This window comes from Megalopta genalis, unplaced genomic scaffold (genome assembly GCF_051020955.1).
Source record: "Megalopta genalis isolate 19385.01 unplaced genomic scaffold, iyMegGena1_principal scaffold0221, whole genome shotgun sequence".
Classification (NCBI taxonomy): Eukaryota; Metazoa; Arthropoda; class Insecta; order Hymenoptera; family Halictidae; genus Megalopta; species Megalopta genalis.
Window position 1 is genome coordinate 227,501 of NW_027476290.1, and position 9,174 is coordinate 236,674.

A 9,174-nucleotide genomic window follows, 5' to 3' on the forward strand; every position below is an offset into this window, starting at 1 on the left:
GAGACAGTCGATCCGCGTTATGTTAAATATTTCAAGGTTCCCGATTCCACAAAATTATAAAAAGTATACGGCTGTGTAGCGGGGATCAAAACGAGTAATTTCATGTATAAAGTTTAATTAATCTCCCAATAGTTTGCCGGGAAACATCGATTATTCCGATCTAGAAAGAGACAGAGATAGTCGATCCGCGTTATGTTAAATATTGCAAGGTTCCCGATTCCACAAAATTATAAAAAGTATACGGCTGTGTAGCGGGGATCAAAACGAGTAATTTCATGTATAAAGTTTAATTAAACTCCCAATAGTTTGCCGGGAAACATCGATTCTTCCGATCTAGAAAGAGACAGAGACAGACGATCCGCGTTATGTTAAATATTTCAAGGTTCCCGATTCCACAAAATTATAAAAAGTATACGGCTGTGTAGCGGGGATCAAAACGAGTAATTTCATGTATAAAGTTTAATTAATCTCTCAATAGTTTGCCGGGAAACATCGATTATTCCGATCTAGAAAGAGACAGAGACAGACGATCCGCGTTATGTTAAATATTTCAAGGTTCCCGATTCCACAAAATTATAAAAAGTATACGGCTGTGTAGCGGGGATCAAAACGAGTAATTTCATGTATAAAGTTTAATTAAACTCCCAATAGTTTGCCGGGAAACATCGATTCTTCCGATCTAGAAAGAGACAGAGACAGACGATCCGCGTTATGTTAAATATTTCAAGGTTCCCGATTCCACAAAATTATAAAAAGTATACGGCTGTGTAGCGGGGATCAAAACGAGTAATTTCATGTATATTGTTTAATTAATCTCCCAATAGTTTGCCGGGAAACAACGATTATTCCGATCTAGAAAGAGACAGAGACAGACGATCCGCGTTATGTTAAATATTTCAAGGTTCCCGATTCCACAAAATTATAAAAAGTATACGGCTGTGTAGCGGGGATCAAAACGAGTAATTTCATGTATAAAGTTTAATTAATCTCCCAATAGTTTGCCGGGAAACATCGATTATTCCGATCTAGAAAGAGACAGAGATAGTCGATCCGCGTTATGTTAAATATTGCAAGGTTCCCGATTCCACAAAATTATAAAAAGTATACGGCTGTGTAGCGGGGATCAAAACGAGTAATTTCATGTATAAAGTTTAATTAAACTCCCAATAGTTTGCCGGGAAACATCGATTCTTCCGATCTAGAAAGAGACAGAGACAGACGATCCGCGTTATGTTAAATATTTCAAGGTTCCCGATTCCACAAAATTATAAAAAGTATACGGCTGTGTAGCGGGGATCAAAACGAGTAATTTCATGTATAAAGTTTAATTAAACTCCCAATAGTTTGCCGGGAAACATCGATTCTTCCGATCTAGAAAGAGACAGAGACAGACGATCCGCGTTATGTTAAATATTTCAAGGTTCCCGATTCCACAAAATTATAAAAAGTATACGGCTGTGTAGCGGGGATCAAAACGAGTAATTTCATGTATAAAGTTTAATTAAACTCCCAATAGTTTGCCGGGAAACATCGATTCTTCCGATCTAGAAAGAGACAGAGACAGACGATCCGCGTTATGTTAAATATTTCAAGGTTCCCGATTCCACAAAATTATAAAAAGTATACGGCTGTGTAGCGGGGATCAAAACGAGTAATTTCATGTATAAAGTTTAATTAATCTCCCAATAGTTTGCCGGGAAACATCGATTCTCCCGATCTAGAAAGAGACAGAGACAGACGATCCGCGTTATGTTAAATATTTCAAGGTTCCCGATTCCACAAAATTATAAAAAGTATACGGCTGTGTAGCGGGGATCAAAACGAGTAATTTCATGTATAAAGTTTAATTAAACTCCCAATAGTTTGCCGGGAAACATCGATTCTTCCGATCTAGAAAGAGACAGAGACAGACGATCCGCGTTATGTTAAATATTTCAAGGTTCCCGATTCCACAAAATTATAAAAAGTATACGGCTGTGTAGCGGGGATCAAAACGAGTAATTTCATGTATAAAGTTTAATTAAACTCCCAATAGTTTGCCGGGAAACATCGATTCTTCCGATCTAGAAAGAGACAGAGACAGACGATCCGCGTTATGTTAAATATTTCAAGGTTCCCGATTCCACAAAATTATAAAAAGTATACGGCTGTGTAGCGGGGATCAAAACGAGTAATTTCATGTATAAAGTTTAATTAAACTCCCAATAGTTTGCCGGGAAACATCGATTCTTCCGATCTAGAAAGAGACAGAGACAGACGATCCGCGTTATGTTAAATATTTCAAGGTTCCCGATTCCACAAAATTATAAAAAGTATACGGCTGTGTAGCGGGGATCAAAACGAGTAATTTCATGTATAAAGTTTAATTAATCTCCCAATAGTTTGCCGGGAAACATCGATTCTCCCGATCTAGAAAGAGACAGAGACAGACGATCCGCGTTATGTTAAATATTTCAAGGTTCCCGATTCCACAAAATTATAAAAAGTATACGGCTGTGTAGCGGGGATCAAAACGAGTAATTTCATGTATAAAGTTTAATTAAACTCCCAATAGTTTGCCGGGAAACATCGATTCTTCCGATCTAGAAAGAGACAGAGACAGACGATCCGCGTTATGTTAAATATTTCAAGGTTCCCGATTCCACAAAATTATAAAAAGTATACGGCTGTGTAGCAGGGATCAGAACGCGTAATTTCATGTATAAAGTTTAATTAAACTCCCAATAGTTTGTCGGGAAACATCGATAGTTCGATCGCGCGAGAGAGACAGAGAAACGAACAGTCTTTTTTTCGATTTACGGCTAAAATAAATTTTTCTAATTTTTTTCAATAACATATTCCTGCTAAAATAACTTTTTTACATAGGGATTAAGCATTTAGAACGATACATTGTTTAAAATAAGGGCACTTTACTCTTGACATTTTACGGTTTTTTCAATTTTCTGAAAAATCCTATCATTAGATTTTTTTAAAAATACGATATTCTTGCTTAACTAACGTTTCTACATAGGGATTAAGCATTTAGAACGAAATCTAATGTCAGAAAATGGCACTTTACTCTTGACATTTTTCGGTTTTTTCAATTTTCTGGAAAATCCTATCATTAGATTTTTTTAAAAATACGATATTCTTGCTTAACTAACGTTTTTACATAGGGATTAAGCATTTAGAACGAAATCTAATGTAGGAAAATGGTACTTTACTCTTGATCGGTACGTTGGGACTTTGAAAATATTCGGGCGTTCCAATCGCTCGTCTGTTGCATCATAGCGCGTCTCGGCGCAATCGACCGATTCGCTCGATCCATTATTTTCGATTTACGGCTAAAATAAATTTTTCTCATTTTATTCAATAACATATTCCTGCTTAAATAACTTTTTTACATATGGATTAAGCATTTAGAACGATACATTGTTTAAAATAAGGGCACTTTACTCTTGACATTTTACGGTTTTTTCAATTTTCTGAAAAATCCTATCATTAGATTTTTTTAAAAATACGATATTCTTGCTTAACTAACGTTTCTACATAGGGATTAAGCATTTAGAACGAAATCTAATGTCAGAAAATGGCACTTTACTCTTGACATTTTTCGGTTTTTTCAATTTTCTGGGAAATCCTATCATTAGATTTTTTTAAAAATACGATATTCTTGCTTAACTAACGTTTTTACATAGGGATTAAGCATTTAGAACGAAATCTAATGTAGGAAAATGGTACTTTACTCTTGATCGGTACGTTGGGACTTTGAAAATATTCGGGCGTTCCAATCGCTCGTCTGTTGCATCATAGCGCGTCTCGGCGCAATCGACCGATTCGCTCGATCCATTATTTTCGATTTACGGCTAAAATAAATTTTTCTCATTTTATTCAATAACATATTCTTGCTTAAATAACTTTTTTACATAGGGATTAAGCATTTAGAACGATACATTGTTTAAAATAAGGGCACTTTACTCTTGACATTTTACGGTTTTTTCAATTTTCTGAAAAATCCTATCATTAGATTTTTTTTTAAGAATACGATATTCTTGCTTAACTAACGTTTCTACATAGGGATTAAGCATTTAGAACGAAATCTAATGTCAGAAAATGGCACTTTACTCTTGACATTTTTCGGTTTTTTTCAATTTTCTGGAAAATCCTATCATTAGATTTTTTTAAAAATACGATATTCTTGCTTAACTAACGTTTTTACATAGGGATTAAGCATTTAGAACGAAATCTAATGTAGGAAAATGGTACTTTACTCTTGATCGGTACGTTGGGACTTTGAAAATATTCGGGCGTACGCGGCGCGCTCGGCGCTTCGAACAGCTCCGGTGTCCCCATTATTTTCGATTTACGGCTAAAATAAATTTTTCTAATTTTTTTCAATAACATATTCCTGCTAAAATAACTTTTTTACATAGGGATTAAGCATTTAGAACGATACATTGTTTAAAATAAGGGCACTTTACTCTTGACATTTTACGGTTTTTTCAATTTTCTGAAAAATCCTATCATTAGATTTTTTTAAAAATACGATATTCTTGCTTAACTAACGTTTCTACATAGGGATTAAGCATTTAGAACGAAATCTAATGTCAGAAAATGGCACTTTACTCTTGACATTTTACGGTTTTTTCAATTTTCTGGGAAATCCTATCATTAGATTTTTTTAAAAATACGATATTCTTGCTTAACTAACGTTTCTACATAGGGATTAAGCATTTAGAACGAAATCTAATGTCAGAAAATGGCACTTTACTCTTGACATTTTACGGTTTTTTCAATTTTCTGGGAAATCCTATCATTAGATTTTTTTAAAAATACGATATTCTTGCTTAACTAACGTTTTTACATAGGGATTAAGCATTTAGAACGAAATCTAATGTAGGAAAATGGTACTTTACTCTTGATCGGTACGTTGGGACTTTGAAAATATTCGGGCGTTCCAATCGCTCGTCTGTTGCATCATAGCGCGTCTCGGCGCAATCGACCGATTCGCTCGATCCATTATTTTCGATTTACGGCTAAAATAAATTTTTCTCATTTTATTCAATAACATATTCCTGCTTAAATAACTTTTTTACATAGGGATTAAGCATTTAGAACGATACATTGTTTAAAATAAGGGCACTTTACTCTTGACATTTTACGGTTTTTTCAATTTTCTGAAAAATCCTATCATTAGATTTTTTTAAAAATACGATATTCTTGCTTAACTAACGTTTCTACATAGGGATTAAGCATTTAGAACGAAATCTAATGTCAGAAAATGGCACTTTACTCTTGACATTTTTCGGTTTTTTCAATTTTCTGGGAAATCCTATCATTAGATTTTTTTAAAAATACGATATTCTTGCTTAACTAACGTTTTTACATAGGGATTAAGCATTTAGAACGAAATCTAATGTAGGAAAATGGTACTTTACTCTTGATCGGTACGTTGGGACTTTGAAAATATTCGGGCGTTCCAATCGCTCGTCTGTTGCATCATAGCGCGTCTCGGCGCAATCGACCGATTCGCTCGATCAATTATTTTCGATTTACGGCTAAAATAAATTTTTCTCATTTTATTCAATAACATATTCCTGCTTAAATAACTTTTTTACATATGGATTAAGCATTTAGAACGATACATTGTTTAAAATAAGGGCACTTTACTCTTGACATTTTACGGTTTTTTCAATTTTCTGAAAAATCCTATCATTAGATTTTTTTTTAAGAATACGATATTCTTGCTTAACTAACGTTTCTACATAGGGATTAAGCATTTAGAACGAAATCTAATGTCAGAAAATGGCACTTTACTCTTGACATTTTTCGGTTTTTTCAATTTTCTGGAAAATCCTATCATTAGATTTTTTTAAAAATACGATATTCTTGCTTAACTAACGTTTTTACATAGGGATTAAGTATTTAGAACGAAATCTAATGTAGGAAAATGGTACTTTACTCTTGATCGGTACGTTGGGACTTTGAAAATATTCGGGCGTACGCGGCGCGCTCGGCGCTTCGAACAGCTCCGGTGTCCCCATTATTTTCGATTTACGGCTAAAATAAATTTTTCTAATTTTTTTCAATAACATATTCCTGCTAAAATAACTTTTTTACATAGGGATTAAGCATTTAGAACGATACATTGTTTAAAATAAGGGCACTTTACTCTTGATATTTTACGGTTTTTTCAATTTTCTGAAAAATCCTATCATTAGATTTTTTTAAAAATACGATATTCTTGCTTAACTAACGTTTCTACATAGGGATTAAGCATTTAGAACGAAATCTAATGTCAGAAAATGGCACTTTACTCTTGACATTTTACGGTTTTTTCAATTTTCTGAAAAATCCTATCATTAGATTTTTTTTTAAGAATACGATATTCTTGCTTAACTAACGTTTCTACATAGGGATTAAGCATTTAGAACGAAATCTAATGTCAGAAAATGGCACTTTACTCTTGACATTTTTCGGTTTTTTTCAATTTTCTGGAAAATCCTATCATTAGATTTTTTTAAAAATACGATATTCTTGCTTAACTAACGTTTTTACATAGGGATTAAGCATTTAGAACGAAATCTAATGTAGGAAAATGGTACTTTACTCTTGATCGGTACGTTGGGACTTTGAAAATATTCGGGCGTACGCGGCGCGCTCGGCGCTTCGAACAGCTCCGGTGTCCCCATTATTTTCGATTTACGGCTAAAATAAATTTTTCTAATTTTTTTCAATAACATATTCCTGCTAAAATAACTTTTTTACATAGGGATTAAGCATTTAGAACGATACATTGTTTAAAATAAGGGCACTTTACTCTTGACATTTTACGGTTTTTTCAATTTTCTGAAAAATCCTATCATTAGATTTTTTTAAAAATACGATATTCTTGCTTAACTAACGTTTCTACATAGGGATTAAGCATTTAGAACGAAATCTAATGTCAGAAAATGGCACTTTACTCTTGACATTTTACGGTTTTTTCAATTTTCTGGGAAATCCTATCATTAGATTTTTTTAAAAATACGATATTCTTGCTTAACTAACGTTTTTACATAGGGATTAAGCATTTAGAACGAAATCTAATGTAGGAAAATGGTACTTTACTCTTGATCGGTACGTTGGGACTTTGAAAATATTCGGGCGTTCCAATCGCTCGTCTGTTGCATCATAGCGCGTCTCGGCGCAATCGACCGATTCGCTCGATCCATTATTTTCGATTTACGGCTAAAATAAATTTTTCTCATTTTATTCAATAACATATTCCTGCTTAAATAACTTTTTTACATAGGGATTAAGCATTTAGAACGATACATTGTTTAAAATAAGGGCACTTTACTCTTGACATTTTACGGTTTTTTCAATTTTCTGAAAAATCCTATCATTAGATTTTTTTAAAAATACGATATTCTTGCTTAACTAACGTTTCTACATAGGGATTAAGCATTTAGAACGAAATCTAATGTCAGAAAATGGCACTTTACTCTTGACATTTTTCGGTTTTTTCAATTTTCTGGGAAATCCTATCATTAGATTTTTTTAAAAATACGATATTCTTGCTTAACTAACGTTTTTACATAGGGATTAAGCATTTAGAACGAAATCTAATGTAGGAAAATGGTACTTTACTCTTGATCGGTACGTTGGGACTTTGAAAATATTCGGGCGTTCCAATCGCTCGTCTGTTGCATCATAGCGCGTCTCGGCGCAATCGACCGATTCGCTCGATCAATTATTTTCGATTTACGGCTAAAATAAATTTTTCTCATTTTATTCAATAACATATTCCTGCTTAAATAACTTTTTTACATATGGATTAAGCATTTAGAACGATACATTGTTTAAAATAAGGGCACTTTACTCTTGACATTTTACGGTTTTTTCAATTTTCTGAAAAATCCTATCATTAGATTTTTTTTTAAGAATACGATATTCTTGCTTAACTAACGTTTCTACATAGGGATTAAGCATTTAGAACGAAATCTAATGTCAGAAAATGGCACTTTACTCTTGACATTTTTCGGTTTTTTCAATTTTCTGGAAAATCCTATCATTAGATTTTTTTAAAAATACGATATTCTTGCTTAACTAACGTTTTTACATAGGGATTAAGTATTTAGAACGAAATCTAATGTAGGAAAATGGTACTTTACTCTTGATCGGTACGTTGGGACTTTGAAAATATTCGGGCGTACGCGGCGCGCTCGGCGCTTCGAACAGCTCCGGTGTCCCCATTATTTTCGATTTACGGCTAAAATAAATTTTTCTAATTTTTTTCAATAACATATTCCTGCTAAAATAACTTTTTTACATAGGGATTAAGCATTTAGAACGATACATTGTTTAAAATAAGGGCACTTTACTCTTGATATTTTACGGTTTTTTCAATTTTCTGAAAAATCCTATCATTAGATTTTTTTAAAAATACGATATTCTTGCTTAACTAACGTTTCTACATAGGGATTAAGCATTTAGAACGAAATCTAATGTCAGAAAATGGCACTTTACTCTTGACATTTTTCGGTTTTTTCAATTTTCTGGGAAATCCTATCATTAGATTTTTTTAAAAATACGATATTCTTGCTTAACTAACGTTTTTACATAGGGATTAAGCATTTAGAACGAAATCTAATGTAGGAAAATGGTACTTTACTCTTGATCGGTACGTTGGGACTTTGAAAATATTCGGGCGTTCCAATCGCTCGTCTGTTGCATCATAGCGCGTCTCGGCGCAATCGACCGATTCGCTCGATCCATTATTTTCGATTTACGGCTAAAATAAATTTTTCTCATTTTATTCAATAACATATTCCTGCTTAAATAACTTTTTTACATAGGGATTAAGCATTTAGAACGATACATTGTTTAAAATAAGGGCACTTTACTCTTGACATTTTACGGTTTTTTCAATTTTCTGAAAAATCCTATCATTAGATTTTTTTAAAAATACGATATTCTTGCTTAACTAACGTTTCTACATAGGGATTAAGCATTTAGAACGAAATCTAATGTCAGAAAATGGCACTTTACTCTTGACATTTTTCGGTTTTTTCAATTTTCTGGAAAATCCTATCATTAGATTTTTTTAAAAATACGATATTCTTGCTTAACTAACGTTTTTACATAGGGATTAAGCATTTAGAACGAAATCTAATGTAGGAAAATGGTACTTTACTCTTGATCGGTACGTTG